Here is a 23,448-nt window from a genome sequence, read left to right as displayed (position 1 = left end):
CACACACCATGTTGATGGTAGCCTGCTGTGGACATGTGTACCTGCCTGCACCTGTGTTCATATCAGTTGGCACGTGTCCCAATGTGACAACAGTTCTACTGTTCACCTGGATGCTGTGTATATGTCAGTAGGCATCACGTACGCAGCCATTATGAACGTTAGCAGTGGCACTGCACACATACACATGGACACCTGTACATGCATGCGTTGTGCCATGTACATCTACACAGCACTGTACGGGTGTTGGCCAACCTGCCACGGCTCACCTGTATTGCACATGTGATACACATGGGACAATGTGTAACCATGTGACATTAGCAGGAAAGGTCATGCATAGCATGCATGCACGCACGTTGTCCGCACCAACACACAGCACCTGTGACACCACAGGGTGCATCAGTGCCACATTACTGCTGTGGACGGTTGATAGTGCAAGTGCCATTTGTCCATCGCACCATGTAGGACTGTGATAGCACGTGCAGCCTTGCTGGGCAGGGCTGCATGGTATGGCAGGGTATGTCACATACATGGCACTGGGATGTGACCCACCTGGGGGGTACTGATATTGGCAGGGTGGCTGTCCATTCCATATGTCATTGCTTATGTGTATATGGACATTACACATGTCTATCATCATGGTGTGGACACTGGCCTTCTGCAAGGTAGGCTGCATGCTGCTTGGTGGGGGTGTGTATGGTGCATGCAGGTATCGCACATCCATGCATACACATTACCCCTGACAGGTGCTATGTGCTGCGATATTGTTCAACACAGTGCTCTATGTGCCCACACACTGCTATCCCGTGCACATGGATGGTTGCCTAGCCTGACATGGGTACCACATATGTCTACATCCAGTGCCTGCTGCAACCCCCATGTCAGCTGGTGCACCGCACAGCACCATCCCTCCCACGGGGAGCGTGGTGTTGGGCACAGCATAGGTATCCATGTATGGGGACAGGGATGTTCACATAGCAGGGGCACTGATGGTATCGTCGATCGGACCATACACGTATGACGCACACCTCACACACACAGCCCATTCAGTATGTTGTTCGCAACACTGACACAGCTATACTGCTAGGTCGGGGACATTCCCAGACATACATACACAGATGCGTGCACATCTGTCTGTGGCATGGGCTAAAATAATGGTGGGGTTCGACACATAACATGTTTGAGTGTGGCTGGCGCAGACCTTCTGTGCACATGTCTACACAGTAAGCCTGTTCTACAGTAGGCAGCGGTGATGTGCTGTGCACATGTCAATTCTGCACATTGTGTTGGTGTCTGTCTGTCCACGGGCCAGTGGTGGGACACACAGGGGTATTAGTGAACATATATGCATGCCACCCTGTACTGCTGTACTGCTAGCTTCTTGGGTGCGACAGTGTCATGGACATGCACACCTTACCCGAACGGGTGGTAGTGGGTTGCCACCCGTACCCATCTCCTCTTGTGGGTTGCTATGATCCAACACCCTCTTTGTATTGTATGTTCAGGCTATGCACCTGTGTGGGGCATGTGGGCATGCAATGCACTACTGCGTACCTTTGCACCCATTGCAGAACATGTCACACAGGTACACTGGCAGCCATACACTTCACAGCTTGATGACGGTACAACACGTGTTGTACACCCATAACACATATCCTGTGGGACATGGTCATATGTACAGGCATGTACAACAGTCACGTACCACTGCTACCCCTACATGACGGATATGCAGTACATGTGTCGGTACAGCAACTGTCACATGTAGTCGTGCAATGCCCCCCTACCTACATGGCGTGGTACTGCCTGTGGGGGATATGCGTCTGCATCCATGCTATGGCCATAGCTGACAGTTGTACATCGATATGTGCAACATATCTCATTTGGTGTTCTCATGGGTGCATGTCCAACATGGCTCTGCATTGTTTGTGTCTGTCACACAGTCATTGTTGTACATGTTTTACATGCCAGCCATGGCGTACTGTGTGTGATTCCATGCACTTCATTGGGATACCAGCATTATACATTATGATGGCGTATTCCAGCCATCACATAGCCTTCCTAGATGACACTGTTAGCCAGCCAGTAGGAGGTGTTCCGCCATCTGCACATAGGTCACACAGTACGAGGGCGGCTGACACCCGTTCTGGGGACAGGGTTCTGACAGCTGTGGATGGGTGTGATGCCGTCGACAACCATGACTGTGCCTGATGGTCACATCTGGATGGGTAACATTCACAACACACACCTACCTTCACGTAGGAACACATCATCCACAACAATGGACATTCCTGCCAGAACAATGTGTGCAGTATGTCTGTATGACCACTGCAGGCACCACTGGTGGCCCCCAGCATGGCAGCCAACAGCACCAGTGTATATCCCGTGGAACCATGGGTTACACCATTCACAACACACCTGTCTCAGATGACCCTGTTGTGGATCACAGTGCAGTTCCACACATCATGTTACACTAGGCATCATGCACTGATATGTTGCGGACGTGTGAACGGCTGTGCAACTCAACTTATGCGCACATGACACATTACCTGGTACAACATGTCTGTCATACCACATGTTATTGTGACCACCCTGTGATGGCATTATACAGGCTACGTGTACTGGGACATGTGATGGCTCACCGATATATTCACCCTCTGGGTGTGTGTCTAGCCAAGTGTACGGTAGGCGGTGGTCTGAACACGGGGACACTGTACATTGACCTACTCTGTCACTGCAACTGTTGACTATGCTCATACTGTACTTATACAGGCATGTGGTATCAGACCACTATGACAGTCCTGGTCGACCACACTGCTGTTGCACACATGACCTGCGGACATCTGCCTGGGGTGTGGAGCACACATGTACATCTTCACATGCTATACTGCCTCTGTGGCGGTGTCACATGACTGTCTACAGCAGGGCTGTAACAGGCAGGCACGGCATGCGGTCATGTGGGACAATTCTTGCACCTTCCACTGTGCTGCACACAAGCAAGGCACACACACTAGTGCACGACTCACATTTATCTGCAGTGCCTGGGACCTGCCTCCATGCTCTGCACAGCACACCTGCAAGTACAGATTGTACACAGATCATACCTCACAAGCACATACCTGGACTGCAACTCACACAGGTGAGGGGATCCCACATCACACAATGTTTTGCACACATACTGGATATTTGCCAAACACAATGCATCGTAGGTGCTCCATGTTCAGATACCCATGTTTGTGACCGCTAGACACATTGTAACATGCAACAGAGCTTACACTGTACACCACAGGTTACATGCTGTCTGTGTTGTCATACTGTACATTGGGCCTCGGACAGCTGCTACTGCCATGTGCTGACAGCATCCCACACTTCCCTAGAGTGAACACCCATGTACCCACACATGCTTGGGCATGCACTCCACCTAGCTGGGTGACACATTACACAACACATACCATACCTACACTACCCTCAGCATGCACAATACCTCCATGTGTCTGGTGTGTTAAACCTGGGGTTATCCCCCCTTTGGTAGATGAACATATATGCTTCATGGCCCTGCTAGCCACACCCTGGACACACACCCATCGCAGCATACATGGTACATGTGTTCTACAGCCGGTACTACTGACGTCTGCTGACAGGGGTTGTTAATGGCATGGCACCCCGGCAGATGGACAGTGTACATGACTATGCTGACACATATCACAGTGCACTTCCGTAGCATGTACGCAATGGTAGGGACCATGCTATTCCACACAGAGACATGGCGGTACTGGCCTTTTCACAGACGCCACGGTGGTGGTCATGCACCATGCACATCTGCTGTATGGGCACATGTGCAGGCTGTTGCACGGTGGGTATATTCACATGTGTGGGGTGCATCACTTGACAGCCATGGTGGGTCCCCGTGGTCCATCACATGCTCCAAGGCTAGCTACCTACACATGACTGCCGCACATTGCAGTGTGGGTCCTCAGGCAGTGTGGTGGTATGTCTGTGTTGTTTGGCTACATCCACATTCGATGTTGTGTACAACAGTCACCCAGGCATTGCTGACTGAGATAATGTTGGCAACATGCCAGGCAATGGTGTACCTACCAACAATACACACTCTCACTCACTACAGGGTTGCAATCCATACATGGACATCGTAATGTCCCTGTGGACACATACATGGTACTGCCATGCACACGTTATGTCCTAAGACACTGTCCCAATGTCACATTCCGATCTCCCTAGCTGTTATGTCCCGCCAACCTGTTTGGTATGTGTCTCCACACCAGCCCACTGACTTCACTGCTAGCCTGTTGTCGGACATTGTGTACCTTGACCGTCACACTGCCGCATCTATCGCACTACACATGGGTGGCACTGCATTGCACGTGTGGGACTGCATTCGTACACCCATGACTGGACCATTCTGTATGGCACTGGGGCACATCCTCACAAATGTGCTTCACACACTCATTGATGACCTCCATGCCTTTACTGGCACCCTTGTTGGGCTTCTGTGTGCCACAGCACGCCACATACACATGCTGGCCACCTGTCATACCATTGCATGGGTGGTTGGTGTAGTACAGAGGGCAACAGATCAGACATTGTCCTCAGATTGCCCTTCAGCACCATTCCACATTCTGGTATTGGCAATGTAGACATCCACTGTCACATCATACCCTGTGTCTCAGGATGTTAGGCTGTATGACTCCTGGACAGTACACACAGTGGTGCCAGCATATCATGCTACCTACTACATGTCAGGTACATGTGGCATTACACAGTCCTCAGTCATGGGGCCCCTCATGTTCACTATTTGCTTACATACACAACATGCTGTCACAGAGTACTGTCTATGCCTAGATATCCCACATCTACATACCTGGCACCATTATAGCTCCACCAGCTCATACAGATAACAACCGTATGGGTGTCGGTGTGGCAGATACATCATGTGGGTGTCATGGCATCAGGATGCATGACACATGGTGCATGCACATCACCTTTGCATAGCAACATTCATCCACTGAGTATCACATGGATACTGTCCCCGTACATGCATATCAAATTGTACATGGTTGCTGTACACACACATGCCCCACATGGTGCTGTGGTTGCCGTATTCCACTGTGGCATGAGTACGCATCTGCAGGGCCACACCTATCTGTACTGTGTGTGATGCTGGTACATAGGTAGCCATTGTACCTGTGGCATACACACATCTACACATGGGCAGGGTTACAATACCACATTCATGGTGTACCTTCCACAATGGCTATGACTTTACATGGCACAGCATTATCATGCCATGATGTGTACCAGGCTCAGACAGTTTACATATGCGGCTGACAGACGGGTAACACATCTGTACACATCTGCATACCACATACACAGGGGTGTCTTCTGCTCTGACATGGACCATGTCCTCCACATTACTGATGCATGTAGTACTCATACATGGCAATTGCAGTGGGCAGTGTGAACGGACCACTCATGGATATGTGCACACATGCCACATTGCATGGGCTGGGCTTCTGTGTTACTTACGCAGACACAACACACACCGTGCTGTGGAACATAGGTCCTGTGCACATCCCACAGGGACACACAGTGGCACTGTTCATGTGATAGCTCCCTTGCTGTTTGAGTGACACGTAGTCATGGTACCACCACAGCAGCAGTACTGTGTAGACATGCAGTTGACACCCACCTCTGCTGTTCACTGGACACTACCATGGGGAGGTGACACTACTGTGTCCACTGCACATGTGTTTACACATGGACCTGTCGGACTTCATTGTTGCCCACATTGCACCTGCTACAGATCGTTTGTCCATGGTTACTTGGTGTTCCTTCCATTTCGGATGGCTATTATGCTACTACTCTGTCCCATATGTACAGGCCATACGTATACTGTTATTGTACATACCAATAGCCCATAACTCCATTATGCATGATATGCCTGTGATACTGTGTATGATGTCTGTCATATCCACCATGACAGCTTTACATTACACATAGTTGACATAGTATCCCCTACTGCAAGGCATACGTGCACGTCATGCGCACATTACGTATGACATTGACGGTATATGCCCATACACATGTGTGCTGTGACAGTATACATACATGTCCTATCCCCTGCTATGGCACTTCCTTGTTGGACATCCACTGCCAGCATCGGTGTGTGGTGTGGCATTGTTCTGTGTTATGCCCCCCTGTGGCAGCCCTTGTGTTATCCCGGCTGTGTACATGATGTCCCACTGCTGTGCACACGGTGTCCACAGTCGTTGGTATGCTCAGCAGGATAGCACTACATAACCACCTTTCACCACTCTCTGCCTTATGTACAAGTATCCTTAAACAGCACAGCTTCCTGTCTCCCAACGACAGAATGCACCAGCACGATGTGAAGATAAAAAAGCACAAGATTTAATCCAATAAAATGCACACACAGTTAAGCGCTTTCATCCACAAGGGACTTCATCAGAACACTGAATAAAACTAACATCCAACCTTAAATACATTGCTTAATTGGTAATTAATACATCACATGTTCCAAAAAAATCATTTTAAAAGGAAACATTTAAAAGTGCTAATACCTACAAAAAGTGCCAGTGCATACATAGACAAGCTTCCAAAAGACAATATAACAATGTAATATTGGAAAAATACACTAAAAAAACCTATGCTTTGTGATTTTCTAAAACAGGTTTAATAGTGATGTGTTCATTGAGGCCAGGGTGCGTGGAGGCATTTAATTTCACCTGCCACCTCACCTCTTTCTCACTCACTAGTTTCTTAACATCCCCACCCCTAACATTAGATCTAACTGCCTCTAAAATGCCAAATCTAAAATTTGAACACTCCTCGCTAGCCTTAATGTGTTTCCATAAAGCATTGTTCTCGTCCTGTTTCCTTATGCTGTATTGATGGTCATAAATCCTGTTGCGTAGACACCTCGTAGTTTTACCTACGTAAAAGCAGGGACAACAGGTGCATAAGGCTAGGTATACTAAATTTGAGGATCTACAATTCCCTTTTTGAAAACATATTTTGGTCTTATTAAAATTCTCCAAAATAACATGCTGCACGTCTGTAATAAATTGGCACTGCGAGCACGTACCACATCTTGTCGTCCCCCTACCATGTTCTGTCTTTGTCTGTTTATTTTCTAACATAAATTTCAGGTTCAAACCATTCCTATGTACAAACTGGGGTTCACTTCCTACTGCCTCCCAGACCCGTTTGTCTATTCTCAGTACCTTCCAATTTTTATGTATTATATTTTTAATTTGTTTGCAATGGGGTCCGTACTGTAAAATGCATGCTTTCCCATACCTATCCTTCGAGTCCACATCACTAGTATGGTTCAAATTATTAGACTGTGTACCTCCACCCAGCAAAGGGGTATATCTAATCCCCCATTGTTGCTGGACATATGTCCGTAGATCATTAATCATACTCACAGGGTATCCCCTTTCTACAAAAAAAGAACCAATCTTTTCCAATTCCTCATCCAAATCCCTCCTGTCAGACGTCATCCTAGCGGCACGAATGAATTGCCCCTTCACAATACTCTTCTTTTGGGCCCACGGATGACTACTGGTGTAGTGTAGGTAGGTATTACTGAATGTGGTTTTTCTAAAAATGTTGGACTTGAATTTTCCTTCATGTAATGTAATCAATACATCTAAGTATGGTATAGATGTCTTGTCTGCATTCATAGTGAATTTAAAGTAATCACTGCAAGAATTGATATACTTCAGGAAGTCATCTAACTTTCCCTTATTCCCCTTCCACACAATAAAGATATCATCCAGGAAGCGATAGTAGCATCCTATGTGGTCCATCCATGGAGATTCTAAAATAAACTCCTTCTCCCAATTGTACAGGACTAGATTTGCGTATATAGGGGCGCAAGCAGCGCCCATCCACGCTTTGGATTGCCTGAAGTATCTTCCCTCATAAAAAATGTAATTGTGAGTTAATACAATCTCCATAAAATCCATGATCAATAACGTCCTGTCCCAAGTGACCTGACCTAACTCTTGTATACAGTCCTGAAACCTTCTTAATCCTTCATCATGGGGAATACTGGAGAACAGGTCGACCACGTCAATGGTTACCAACCATTCGCCTCCCTCCGATACCTGTGGTACCAGTCTACTCAGAAAGTCCCAAGAATCACGGACTAGATGGGTGATGCTCACTAAACTGGGTTTGAGCCACTTGTCAATAACTTTCCCAAAAGGGAACGTTTTGGATGAACTTCCAGAGATTATTGGTCGAAAAGGGGGATCAACTAGGTCCTTGTGGACCTTCGGGATACCAACAATAGTGCCTATAACGGGATGTTCCACTTTCACAAAATTCCCAAGGTCTAAGTCAATACTCCCTTCGAGAATTAAATCATTAACTAATGTATCCACTCTCCTGTACCCACGGTTTACCTCATTGAGAGAGGAGACCTCGTAATTACCAGAATTCATGAGTATGTATAACATTTTGTCCATATATAATATAGCCGAGTATAAAACAACCCCACCCCCTTTATCCGGTTTCATTATCCGGATATCCTTGTCCTCTCGTAACTTGTTTAGCACAAAAAATTCCTTCTTGGTAAGATTATGCTCCATGTGATTATACCCATGACCATTCCGTGTGGTCAACTGGTAAATTTCATCTACCACAAGTTTCTCAAAGGTATCTAATAAGCTGTTTAGGGGGGGGGTGTAAGAGCTTCTAACCCTGAATTCCTTGTTGTTACTGGTTTTTAGTCCAGCAAATTTAACCCTGAGATTCAGTTTTCTAATATACTTTTTAACATCAATGATATTCTCTACTGTATTCATCCTACAATGTGGGATGAATTTCATTCCTTTGGATAACATGGTGAAATGTTCAGTAGTGAGTGTTTCTTCAGTGTAATTGTATATGTTGAAGTTATCAAACGTACTGAGCACTTTATTGACCCTTACAATATTTTTGTTAGAGGCATTGGTACACTTGTTGCCAGCAGTAACATGAGTAGTACCTATCTCGTCGCTCTCCCCCCAATCCACTCTCCTTTTCCGGTCTGGTAGCCCCTCAAGTTGTTGTCCCAGTCCAGTTCTTCCCACAAAAAATCATTATCCACAGGTTTGGCACTAAAATTCATGAAGGGCTGCCCGCCTCTAATATATTTCTGTCCCCTATATCTATCAATACCATACGTCCTCTGTCCTTTGGGTTTACTGTATTTCTTACTAGTAATGTTGTTGTGTTTACTATCAGTCTTATCCCATCGGTATGCTTCTCCCTTCTTGTACTGCTCAAGGTCCCGCAATAATTTGTTGCACTTCCTATCAAATTGTTTAACTAAAACGTTTGATACCCAATTAAATTGTGAATCGTACAATGCCTCATGTTCACAAAACAACAAATCAGCTGTGATGGAATTATTTAACTCTTCTAATTCATGCAGCAAACTACAGATTTTATGGTCATTGGATTCAATAATAAATCTCATGAATGAGAAACCGAAACCATCAAACAGCTTATTACATTCTTTAATGCAAGCATTGTCCAAAACTATACCCATGGGTATTTTAAAAAAACCTGAGCCCCATTGGTACAACACCCTTATCCAAACAATGTTTGAGGTAATTATTGTCCAACTGGGTACTTTTTAAGATTTTCAATTTGTTACCAAACATAACGATAGTGCTTTTAAGATTAGGTACGCTGCGGTCAAAAAAATCAGCGTTCCTACCAGGTCCAGCGACAGAACCAGTATTAAAGTCAAATTGCCCCTCTAGGAAGGTATTAAAATTAGTATTGCTACCTTTGTTGTCCGTTGTTGGTCTGGAAGTAGCAATAAGTCTAGCGTTACCTCTCGGGCGCTCACTCGCGAGGAAGGCATAAGTTTTTTTGGGGACAGTGCGCTTAGGCCTGGCACCCGATGCATTGAATTCACACTCCGATCCACATTTGCTGCTAGTGAAGCGAGTCCTGTTGGGTGCTCCACACATCAACCGGGATCCATTAGAGGTTGTTCTCGCATCTCCGCCTGCTTCCGTCCGTCCGTGTAAACCTTCCACGACACCACCATCCTGTCCGCCATTGCCTCTTCTATTTCCGCTCCCCTCCGAAGCCGCTCCTCCCTTGGTAGTCGACTGAATATTAGGTTGCGACATCAATTCAATGAGGCGGGTTAGTTCACCCCTCATAATTACCATTTCAGACTGTAGACCCCTAATCTCCTCTCGCCTAGGGGAAAAAATAGATGGAAGCTCATCCAGTGAATCCATGCTCCGATCCAACGATATAAAAAACCAAACTGAGAACAGTCCACAAAGAAAATGAATAAACAGCACAGCTTCCTGTCTCCCAACGAAAGAATGCACCAGCACGATGTGAAGATAAAAAAGCACAAGATTTAATCCAATAAAATGCACACACAGTTAAGCGCTTCGCCTAAGTGCACTGTCCCCAAAAAAACTTATGCCTTCCTCGCGAGTGAGCGCCCGAGAGGTAACGCTAGACTTATTGCTACATCCAGACCAACAACGGACAACAAAGGTAGCAATACTAATTTTAATACCTTCCTAGAGGGGCAATTTGACTTTAATACTGGTTCTGTCGCTGGACCTGGTAGGAACGCTGATTTTTTTGACCGCAGCGTACCTAATCTTAAAAGCACTATCGTTATGTTTGGTAACAAATAGAAAATCTTAAAAAGTACCCAGTTGGACAATAATTACCTCAAACATTGTTTGGATAAGGGTGTTGTACCAATGGGGCTCAGGTTTTTTAAAATACCCATGGGTATAGTTTTGGACAATGCTTGCATTAAAGAATGTAATAAGCTGTTTGATGGTTTCGGTTTCTCATTCATGAGATTTATTATTGAATCCAATGACCATAAAATCTGTAGTTTGCTGCATGAATTAAAAGAGTTAAATAATTCCATCACAGCTGATTTGTTGTTTTGTGAACATGAGGCATTGTACGATTCACAATTTAATTGGGTATCAAACGTTTTAGTTAAACAATTTGATAGGAAGTGCAACAAATTATTGCGGGACCTTGAGCAGTACAAGAAGGGAGAAGCATACCGATGGGATAAGACTGATAGTAAACACAACAACATTACTAGTAAGAAATACAGTAAACCCAAAGGACAGAGGACGTATGGTATTGATAGATATAGGGGACAGAAAGATATTAGAGGCGGGCAGCCCTTCATGAATTTTAGTGCCAAACCTGTGGATAATGATTTTTTGTGGGAAGAACTGGACTGGGACAACAACTTGAGGGGCTACCAGACCGGAAAAGGAGAGTGGATTGGGGGGAGAGCGACGAGATAGGTACTACTCATGTTACTGCTGGCAACAAGTGTACCAATGCCTCTAACAAAAATATTGTAAGGGCCAATAAAGTGCTCAGTACGTTTGATAACTTCAACATATACAATTACACTGAAGAAACACTCACTACTGAACATTTCACCATGTTATCCAAAGGAATGAAATTCATCCCACATTGTAGGATGAATACAGTAGAGAATATCATTGATGTTAAAAAGTATATTAGAAAACTGAATCTCAGGGTTAAATTTGCTGGACTAAAAACCAGTAACAACAAGGAATTCAGGGTTAGAAGCTCTTACACCCCCCCCCTAAACAGCTTATTAGATACCTTTGAGAAACTTGTGGTAGATGAAATTTACCAGTTGACCACACGGAATGGTCATGGGTATAATCACATGGAGCATAATCTTACCAAGAAGGAATTTTTTGTGCTAAACAAGTTACGAGAGGACAAGGATATCCGGATAATGAAACCGGATAAAGGGGGTGGGGTTGTTTTATACCCGGCTATATTATATATGGACAAAATGTTATACATACTCATGAATTCTGGTAATTACGAGGTCTCCTCTCTCAATGAGGTAAACCGTGGGTACAGGAGAGTGGATACATTAGTTAATGATTTAATTCTCGAAGGGAGTATTGACTTAGACCTTGGGAATTTTGTGAAAGTGGAACATCCCGTTATAGGCACTATTGTTGGTATCCCGAAGGTCCACAAGGACCTAGTTGATCCCCCTTTTCGACCAATAATCTCTGGAAGTTCATCCAAAACGTTCCCTTTTGGGAAAGTTATTGACAAGTGGCTCAAACCCAGTTTAGTGAGCATCACCCATCTAGTCCGTGATTCTTGGGACTTTCTGAGTAGACTGGTACCACAGGTATCGGAGGGAGGCGAATGGTTGGTAACCATTGACGTGGTCGACCTGTTCTCCAGTATTCCCCATGATGAAGGATTAAGAAGGTTTCAGGACTGTATACAAGAGTTAGGTCAGGTCACTTGGGACAGGACGTTATTGATCATGGATTTTATGGAGATTGTATTAACTCACAATTACATTTTTTATGAGGGAAGATACTTCAGGCAATCCAAAGGCGTAGCGATGGGCGCTGCTTGCGCCCCCATATACGCAAATCTAGTCCTGTACAATTGGGAGAAGGAGTTTATTTTAGAATCCCCATGGATGGACCACATAGGATGCTACTATCGCTTCCTGGATGATATCTTTATTGTGTGGAAGGGGAATAAGGGAAAGTTAGATGACTTCCTGAAGTATATCAATTCTTGCAGTGATTACTTTAAATCCACTATGAATGCAGACAAGACATCTATACCATACTTAGATGTATTGATTACATTACATGAAGGAAAATTCAAGTCCAACATTTTTAGAAAAACCACATTCAGTAATACCTACCTACACTACACCAGTAGTCATCTGTGGGCCCAAAAGAAGAGTATTGTGAAGGGGCAATTCATTCGTGCCGCTAGGATGACGTCTGACAGGAGGGATTTGGATGAGGAATTGGAAAAGATTGGTTCTTTTTTTGTAGAAAGGGGATACCCTGTGAGTATGATTAATGATCTACGGACATATGTCCAGCAACAATGGGGGATTAGATATACCCCTTTGCTGGGTGGAGGTACACAGTCTAATAATTTGAACCATACTAGTGATGTGGACTCGAAGGATAGGTATGGGAAAGCATGCATTTTACAGTACGGACCCCATTGCAAACAAATTAAAAATATAATACATAAAAATTGGAAGGTACTGAGAATAGACAAACGGGTCTGGGAGGCAGTAGGAAGTGAACCCCAGTTTGTACATAGGAATGGTTTGAACCTGAAATTTATGTTAGAAAATAAACAGACAAAGACAGAACATGGTAGGGGGACGACAAGATGTGGTACGTGCTCGCAGTGCCAATTTATTACAGACGTGCAGCATGTTATTTTGGAGAATTTTAATAAGACCAAAATATGTTTTCAAAAAGGGAATTGTAGATCCTCAAATTTAGTATACCTAGCCTTATGCACCTGTTGTCCCTGCTTTTATGTAGGTAAAACTACGAGGTGTCTACGCAACAGGATTTATGACCATCAATACAGCATAAGGAAACAGGACGAGAACAATGCTTTATGGAAACACATTAAGGCTAGCGAGGAGTGTTCAAATTTTAGATTTGGCATTTTAGAGGCAGTTAGATCTAATGTTAGGGGTGGGGATGTTAAGAAACTAGTGAGTGAGAAAGAGGTGAGGTGGCAGGTGAAATTAAATGCCTCCACGCACCCTGGCCTCAATGAACACATCACTATTAAACCTGTTTTAGAAAATCACAAAGCATAGGTTTTTTTAGTGTATTTTTCCAATATTACATTGTTATATTGTCTTTAGGAAGCTTGTCTATGTATGCACTGGCACTTTTTGTAGGTATTAGCACTTTTAAATGTTTCCTTTTAAAATGATTTTTTTGGAACATGTGATGTATTAATTTCCAATTAAGCAATGTATTTAAGGTTGGATGTTAGTTTTATTCAGTGTTCTGATGAAGTCCCTTGTGGATGAAAGCGCTTAACTGTGTGTGCATTTTATTGGATTAAATCTTGTGCTTTTTTATCTTCACATCGTGCTGGTGCATTCTTTCATTGGGAGACAGGAAGCTGTGCTGTTTATTCATTTTCTTTGTGGACTGTTCTCAGTTTGGTTTTTTATTACAAGTATCCTTACTTACAAACACCGTTCACATACAGTGCAGCTTCATCATACACATCATGCGTTACACACCCATACATATTGTGGGTTCTACATACCTTTTATGTGTTTCCTTCCGTTTTTCGTTGCGTGTCTCGCTATTGCGTTTTCTCACTATATCCGTTTGTGGGTTGTAGTTCGGTATGAGCATACGGTTTGAATATCCTGGGAGTCATCCTTATATCCGTCGTTACCTGCAACATGTGGGTTCATCACACCAATGGCTGTTCCTCAGTGTGTACTTGTGCGCATATCACCTGTGCATCTACTCCATTCGTACATTACGCGTCGTAACTAGGGCATGGTTGCATTCCTCACATGGGCATTGGTTATTTGCTCTACCTTCGTGGAGATGGTCTGTATTGTGTTATGTTATGTGTAACTGCAGCCGCTATGTGTGGCATCAGGTACATTTCGCACTGGTGTTAGCCGTGGATTGTGTGTGTTGGGTATGGTATTCTGTTCGACATGTGGGTGTCCCTGTCCTGATGGCGTCTGTTGATGGCATTCTGCATTCGGATGTGTAACATAGCTGTTGTATTCCTTTAAACAACGGATGCAAGTATGCATCCGCTGTTGATAGTGTTTCCAACGCGAGATGTTGCGGTTATGCAGCTGTCATTGACTGCCTGTATGTTTGTGCTGCTATTACGGCTTGTATCCCTTTGATATGTGCGATGGGAAATATCGGAGGTTGTAGGTGACGGATACGGGTTGTGGGCCTTGCATCTCTACATACATGGTATGCTTGTCTGTGTGCTCCATCCCTGCCTGGGAAGTTGGCAGTTACTTGTCTGTTGTTCTGGGAGTGTAGGTTGTGTTGTTGTCATGTGGCGTTGGTATCGCCTGCGTGTGTGCTTCCTGCATGTATTCCTCCGTCACATCGGTGGTATATCTGCGGTTGTTTGTACGTGACGACTATCCATTGTCATTCTGTCCCGGATATTTACAGTCATTGTGGTCCTGTACTTGGGACGGCCTGTTTGCTAGTGGTTGCCATCTATTCAGGTGGCGATTGCTTGTTTGACACTTTTAGAACACACAGCGGTGTTTACGGGCCGATACGTGGCCATGATCAGTGCCGGGGTAGCATATGCGTATTTCCGCGGTACATACCTATTGCTGTGTAACTTTGCCGACGTATCGTTTTGCAATTAGCATATCGGTTTCATACATACGGTCATGATTTGTATATACGTCCTTTCCATTTCATGTTGGCTATATTCCTGTGGTACATTCTGGGACATTTTCACTTTGCATCGTTATACGTCGCCACGCGCCTAGCCAGGGAGGGGCTCTCAGTACTACTTTGGGAGTACTGGTGTACATACGCCTGTGGTTCCTATACTGTATGCCTACACATGTTGTTCCACTCCGCCTGTCACATGGCACCGACATACACATTTTACAGTGGCACACACATTACACTCACACAGCGGAACACACAGCACCGTCACCGCACACATACACATACTGAGGCAGTCACAGGGACGGTTGCACACAGTACCTGCATGGCCCGCATCACCGGCAGCAGTGTCTACCTCCCCCCTCATATCATCATAGTATTACCCGCACATGTACTGTTACTGTACTGTGGCCTGGCGATCATCCCGATTCGCGGTTATGCATTTCGATATGATGACCTTTCCATGGGTGGCGGTTTCCTGTTCTGTTAAACCTCCCGGATGCTCAGGTTGTAGTTCACTATGTTTACTATGTACAGATATCACGTGTTACTTCTCTGTCACCTTGCATCCCTCTGATTCCCTGTCTTACCTGTTGTACTTTATATGTATATGTGTACATATATTTCTATGTGTGTAATTTTATCTATCTCCATATCTGTATATGCACATATGTACATGTCTATATGTATACACCTTGCAGCGAACGTGGCAGCATACAGCAACGCCGTCTGCTGTAGGACCCACGTACGGTTCAGGTGTTGGCGTTCCATGCTCCGCTAGCTGTTGGGTGTGCAGTGTTTGGGTGCTGCCTATGTTGGAGTCACACATGGGGCCACCCATACGGTACACTTTACGGGTGGCCATGTTTGTGTGCCATCCATTTCACTGTGTGTGCAGGTAGGGAGGTGTCAGTCCATGGGGCCTACGCTGTCAGAGTATGTGCTATACGTTCCCTCTTTGCCAGGGCATAGGCATATTGGGTACACCTCCGTCTGCCTACTGGGGCTGGCACAGTGTGTTCATGGTCCTGAACCCTCTGTGCCTGTACTGGCCTTGGCAGTTGTGGTGGGCTTTGTGGCCCTTCACCATTATGTCCCTGCAGCAGCTGCTTCCGCAGGATCATATTATGTAGCATGGCACATACTATGAATATGTGGGCACATGTGCCTGGAGAGTACTGCAGGGCTCCACCGGATGTATCCAAGCACCGGAACCGTGATTTCAGCATCCCAAACACACGCTCTATGATTATTCTGGTTTGTGCGTGTGCCTCATTATGGCATTCTTGCATGTGTGTGTGTGTATTTCTGATGGGAGTTATCATCCACGGCTCCAGTGCATAGCCAGCATCCCCCACAAGGTGGCCTTGTGTGATGTCCCCCCTGGCGAATACCTGATACAGCTGTGAGGCATGCCAGATATGGGAGTCGTGGTAGCTTCCAGGGCTGCCAGCACACACATCCATGATAATGCCCTGCGCATTGCACACGACCTGGCAATTGATGGAGGGGAATCCCTTGCGGTTTATGTAGCGTCTACTCTGCTCCCCAGGTGGTGACTTGATTTGTATGTGCGTACAGTCTATCGCACCCAGTACCTCCGGGTATTGTGCCACACGGTGGAAGTGGCGCATATTGCTAGCCAACTCCTCCTGAGATCTGGGGAAGTATATATGCTCATTGGCATGTGGTAACATGGCATCCAGAAACTGGTGTAGTACCCTGGATGCTGATGCCTGTGAGATACCCATTATATCCCCAGTTGACCTTTGAAAGGTACCTGTGGCCAGTATTCGCAAGCTTACACATACCTTTGTGTCCACTGGGATGAGCTCCCCTCTGTTGTTTCTTGTTCTCAGGCGTGGCCGGCACAGCTCCGCTATTTTCTGTAGAGTGTCCCTATCCACCCTGTAACGCTCTACTATCTCCAGGTCTTGTAGCCCCTGGAAGGTTACCCTTGGTCTGAACACTCTCTTCTCCTCTGAGGCCTACGGTAGTTGTCGGCACCCTCCTCCACAACTCCGTCTGTCTCTAACACATGCTGATGGATCACGGCCACGGCGGCACCCAACATGTACATTTTAAAAGTTCCCCGTGTGTTTACACCTAGAGTGCGGCGTTTGGGAATACACAGCTGTGTGTTGTGTGCATTCACACTTTAGACTGTTGTGCTGTACACCCGGTGATGTCATAGGGTGTGTCTGTGCGGCCGTATCTGTGGATTATCTTCCGTGTTTTACCGTTGGCACTGCAACGCTGTTGCCTTTGGTGTTGCATTACTCTTGCCTGCATTGGATTAGCTTTCGACCTTACCTTACTGTTTCTGCACATTGCGCCTACTATTTCCTGGCTTGCATCCTGCAGAACCCTGTCTTGTGTAGTTTCTGGGACATGGCATATCGTGCGTTTTGTCTGCCGCCGCCGTTATGCTGCCTGTCTACTTGGCTCTGCTGTGTCGGTTCTTCACTCTTTGCAATCTGCTACCTCCCCTACTTTCTTTGCATTCATATGCCTCCCCTATCCCGTTTTGCAGGTCTCTGCATGCAGAGTTGTCAGCTGCCGCCAATTGGCCTTCGTGGGTTGATTGGTGTTGATTGCTCATTACTACTCCAATTTCACTGCTTCCGCATTTCCTCATATTCTCAGCATCACCTTCCTGTATCTGTTGTTGTTGACGGGGCGGGCGTCACATGACTGGGTTAAGGGAACGTAGTCATCCTCATGCATATGCATCTCTGCGTGCATTGTGTGCTCTCAGCTCAACTATTTCCCCACACGCCGGTCCTGCTGCTGTGATGTGCGATGTACAGCCCATGTTTGCTGGCCTCCAATGTGCTTCCTCCTACAGTGGCACACCCCTCTGCGGTTGACATGTATTCCCTCTGAGCCACTCCTCAGTGTATTACCGCTGTGCCGTTTGGTCCAGCCTTACGCCGGCGGGGGTTTTGCGATTCAGTATCATCTGCCTCATTTGCATGGCATTGACTACTAATTCATAGTTACCGCGCCGAACACTGCCGCGACTCCTTGGCAACCCTTGCACCGTGGATGTGGCTTTCCATGCATACCATGGTGTATTGTGGCTGTGAAGCTGATGTGTATTACACTGCTCTTTTATGACATTGTCATATTATTTCATTGTTTAGCACCTTCCGCGGACATGTCCTGGGGTTCTGCTGTGTGTTTCTGTGGACATACCATTTATGTCATTATTTACATGTTGTGCATGTTTTCTTTTGACATTCTCTGTGTCTTTCGCCATTGGCATGTGGCAACAGTGTGATACCTGACGTTGACAGCCTTCCGTTACTCCTATGTCATGTTTGGGTAAATGTAAACCGTTTTTTTTTGGTTTACATTGCCGTGCCCTTATGCTACGCCTGCGCCACTTCGTGGATCGCTATATGCCTTCATTTGCATGGTGCAACACCGCACATGGGGTGTTTAACATACCTACGCCGGAGGCGGTGCAAATCTGGCGCACGCCGGTAGTGCACGTGGAATTGGATCGGACCTGAATCGCTCGGCGGCCATATCTGGCGTTGTAACGCCTACGCTATGCGTCCGCCTGGCACAACGTTCATGAATCCCGGGGCATGTTTATGTTGACTTTATGATGCGAAACTTGAGGTTCTAATGGACAGATCAGCCTGAAACAAACTGTGGAGTGTTACTAGAGAACTTTTTTGCAAATGGTTGGAGAGTTGTTTTTTTTTTCCCCTGGATCCTTATAATTCAATTTCTGGAAAGGTTACAGGTCTGCTATCATGTTTCTTTGCTACAGTTGCAGTCCATGATTTTCCTGCAGCTTGGACTGTGTATAAATCACTTTATGTCCATACGGGGATTCTGCTTGGATGGTCTTTGTCAATACCCTGTGTGGATTAATTGACAACTGCATCTCTTCTTTAGACCTCACTAATGTTAGTCCTCATAAGTTATTTGAGCATACCTTACACTGTTTTTCAAGTTGTTTTTTTTTCAGTTGGAGCCATAGCAATAGCTAGGTCTCAAGTCTCATAATGTATTTCTGCCGCCATACTTATTGCATAGATGTTGAAATAACTAGCTATGCTCCTGCTTGATTTTGATCAAAGACTGCCTCATACATTCCATTCTGCTTTTGACATAACATTTTAATTATTTTTAGGGGGTTACCATGCTGCATTTTAAGTAACTAATTATTTGATACATTGCAGTTTTAATTTATTTTTCTGTCTGTTTTGATACATTTGAGCACTTTTTACCAGTTTTTAGTTTTAAAATGTTAAGAGCTTAAGATTTTGCTATCATTCTTCATCATGGTTATCCAGTTACTGATTTTATACCCTATAGTCCTGCCTTGAATGTGGGATATAGTTTTTCACTTTTGTAAGCATTTTCATTTATTTGATAAACATTGCAGTGGTTACCATGGCCAACTTGTGGGAGCTGTCATCCCAGGACACATACCCATACTGGTAACTTTCATAATTTTTGTCTCCTTCCAATACTTGGTCTCCCCATAAGCTGTTACAGCAGATGGTGTACTCTTCCTAATCCCTCTTAAGACTCTGTATTGTAAAGCTAAATCAAAGTTCAGTAAGTAAGATATTATTCCCAGCAATTTGTGTGGTGTTGACCTTGCATTCATAACTGGCAACTGGCTAGATGAAAATTTTGCTCCACATCTGGCTTCTGCTTCATTGCCTGAAGTCTCAGTTATACACTGACCTAGGAGGGGTAACACTGGCTGTAGAGACAACAATGCTAAGTTGTGAATGGACATTAGAGAGATTGTCTCCTTTGAACATGGTTTGGTCATTGGAACAAGTTGTAGGTTTCTCCATTTTTACCATCCACCAGGTAGTGAGAGGACATTCCTCTAGGAGTTCACTGATTTCCTGATCAATTCATTCTTGAGCTATCAGCACATTATGGTGGTGGGTGGACTTTAGTAACTGGATTGATGATGAAACTCTGTCTCTTACCCATGATTTCAACTGTTTAATGAAGGGTTTGGGGGTTTTCAGGTGGTGCAGCGGTAGCGTTGTTGCCTCACAGCAAGAGGTTCTCCTATTTGATTCTTGGCTTGGGTTGGGAGTGCCTTCTGTGTGGAGTCTGCATGTCCTCCCCGCAGTCGAGTGGGCATTCAAAAGACATGCGTTGAATGGGCGTACCTTCGTTGAAGGTTGGGTATCAGGCTGGCAACTCGACACAATAAAATGCCAACTGCCAATCATTAGTGGACCAGAGTTCCACTGTGGCAACCCTTAACCGAGAAAAGCTGAAAGACAAACAACAACCTCAGCAATGCAAAAGCTTGGGTATACTGCATTTGGTCCTTCTACTTGACTTGGAGACCATAAACCTGAGGGTGGAACCAGTCTCATGATCAGATCATTTCCTTGTTCACTTTAAGTTCATCCTACCATACCAGACTCCACCAATCTTGAACTGAGAGAGTTTTGCAATACAAGTCAGATTACTGTTGACATATTTTTTCATGTACTTCCTTAGTTCCATTTGTAGAATGGTGCTGATTCTAGATGTTCTGGTGGAAGAATATAGCATGTTAAGGAATCATTAGCCCCAAGTCTTATTTACCTTTCTCTACTAAGAGATGTGAGCCCTGGTTTAATTACTCTTTTGTACCATATGTAGATCTGGGCACAGGTTGGAGTATTGCTGGCATTGGTCCATTGGTCCATCCTTTGGAGTGACAAGACTGAGTTTGATGAGCATTATGCTAACTATCAATCAGACATTTTCCTTAAAAATTCAGAATTCTTATCAAGGAAATCTTTTTAGCAGCTAATCGACCAGCTGCACATTCTTGGGTGGTGGAGAGGCTTGGAGCCTACCCTGTTTGGCCATTAGAATAGCAGTGAATGTGATGTGGCTGTTGTTGAGATGACATTGCCTCTGTTAGGTCTGCTGTTCTATTGGCTGACCCCAAGAAGGTGCATAAAGTACTCCTGTTCCTTTAAAGTCTTGGTGGGTGTCACCATTTCATTATGAGTTCACTAGTGTCATTATCAATTTGTGAGTAGCAACATGTGGGTTGAATATTTGACCATCTAGGATGGTTTTGGCTAGCTTCAACATTCTGGGATCCATGATCTATTGGATCCTACAGAGCCTCTATTTGCAATTAGCAGGTACATTTGTGATTGCCCAAGACCACAAGTGGGATGTTGAGTTAGTACCCTCTTAAAAGGTAATAAACACAAACATTATTCATCTGTTCAGTTGCAGCAGGATTTTTGCACCTCTCTTTACCTTTAGTTAATGCTAATGTTATGTATCTTCAAATACAGTCTACTGAGCAAATGTCCAAGGAGACCAAATGTAGCTTGTGGTTTGGTATTGTGCATGGCTACTCTTTTCTATTGGTTTTGGCTATCTATTGGATCCTGGTAATGTCTTTGATGGAAGGGATATTTTCTTTGGCTTTGAAGGAGGCATTGGTTATCCCAACCCTCAAGGAATCATCTTTTATGCAAATAACATAATAACTATAGCCCTATCTCTAATCTTCCATTTTTAAAAAAGATTATTGAAAATGTTGTTTATAAGCAGCTAGTGGGCTGATGCCTCATTTCTATTCAGGCACTATACAGTGCTGGTCCTGCTGTATCTCTCTGCAACCTTTGATGCAGTGGATCATGGCACCTTAATAGAATATTTAGGTTTCCATTGTGGAATTATGTCCACTAATTGTGCACAGAGTCTGTTCTGGACTCAATTTCCTTTACATTACCATTTTGAAGGTGAGATTCCAGAAGATTCTGTCTTATGCAGTGAGTGTATGCTTCCATTAGAAGATCTATTGAGGGAAAGGGGTTTAGTGAACTGTAGTTCATAGGTTCATAGGTCCATGGGTGTGTACTAGGGTAATGGCCCTAGAGCCTTTACAAGCCTAGCCCATAGGATTACCCTGGCATCGTGCCACCTGACCTTAGTTCCTAATGCCTCCATCGAGTAGAACCACTAGAGCGATCCTCAGGGTGAATTTTCTATTTCCCATCCACTCATCAAGATTTCTGTTGAAGAGGGCCAGTGAGGTGCTCTGCTTGACATTTATGGGAAGTCTGTTCCATAGCATGCGCAATCTCTGGGTTATGAACCTGTCCCTCCAACATGTTCTGTTGATTGTGGTAATGAGGTTGAGGTCTCTGGAACATGTGATGTGGAGGGATTGGGATTTCTTTAAATGCAGCATTTCTAACAGAGCTGGGTCAGACATGCCTTTGTAAGTCAAGTAAAGATCGCCTCTAAGTAGGCGATATGAGACAGAGAATAGTTGGAGTTTTTTTAGTCTGTCCATGTAGGACAAGGGTTTAAAGCCAAAGATCCTCTTTGTGAGGTACTTTTGCAGCCTCTCCAGTTGTTGCAGGTGTCTAGTGAGGTACATGCCAAATGGAGCATTGTACTCGATGATTGGCCTAATGAAGGAAGAGTACAGGGAGGCAATGACCTCTTTCTTCCTGGATGCAAAACCCTTAGTAATGAGATGTGTCACATAGAAGGACTTTCTGACCACAGTGGCAATGTGGTGGTCAAAAGAGAGGTTGGTGTCAACTTGTGTTCCTCAATCTCTTATAACACCTTCTGTGTACAGTAGACTTCCATTGATGTGATAATTCAAGGGAACTGGGTTTTTCCCAAGGGGGGATGATGACACATTCTTTGGCAGTGAGCTTAAGGCCATGGTTCTGACACCAGTTATTGGTCTCAGTGAGGCCTTTCTGTAGGATGTCAGCATCACCTGGGAGTTAATAATAGCTCCCAACTTGCAATCATCTGTGAACTTTGTCAGCCAGAGTCCCTTTGTGTTGGCCTGGACTTCTTAGAAGTAGATGCCAAACAGGAGAGTACCCAGGACCGAACCCTGTTGGACTCCACTCGTGACTTGTTGACAGTCTGACTTGGAGTCAGCTACTTTCACACTGTGGGTTCTATCTGTGAACCAGTTTGCAACCCACCTAGTGATATAAGGGTTGATGCCTAGCTTAGTGAGTTTTTCTATGATTCCTGAGTGGGGAATGGTATCAAAGCCTTTGGCCAGATCAAGGTAGGCTGTATGAACCACCTTGCCTTCATCCACAGCTCTGGTGACTGAACTCAAAGAAGTCGAACAAGTTGAGCAGGCATGATATACCCTTCACAGAACCAAACT

The sequence above is a fragment of the Protopterus annectens genome, chromosome 1.part1 (assembly GCF_019279795.1).
Source record: "Protopterus annectens isolate FY-2018-M chromosome 1.part1, PAN1.0, whole genome shotgun sequence".
In the NCBI taxonomy this organism is placed as follows: Eukaryota; Metazoa; Chordata; order Ceratodontiformes; family Protopteridae; genus Protopterus; species Protopterus annectens.
This window is presented reverse-complemented; position numbering follows the sequence as displayed.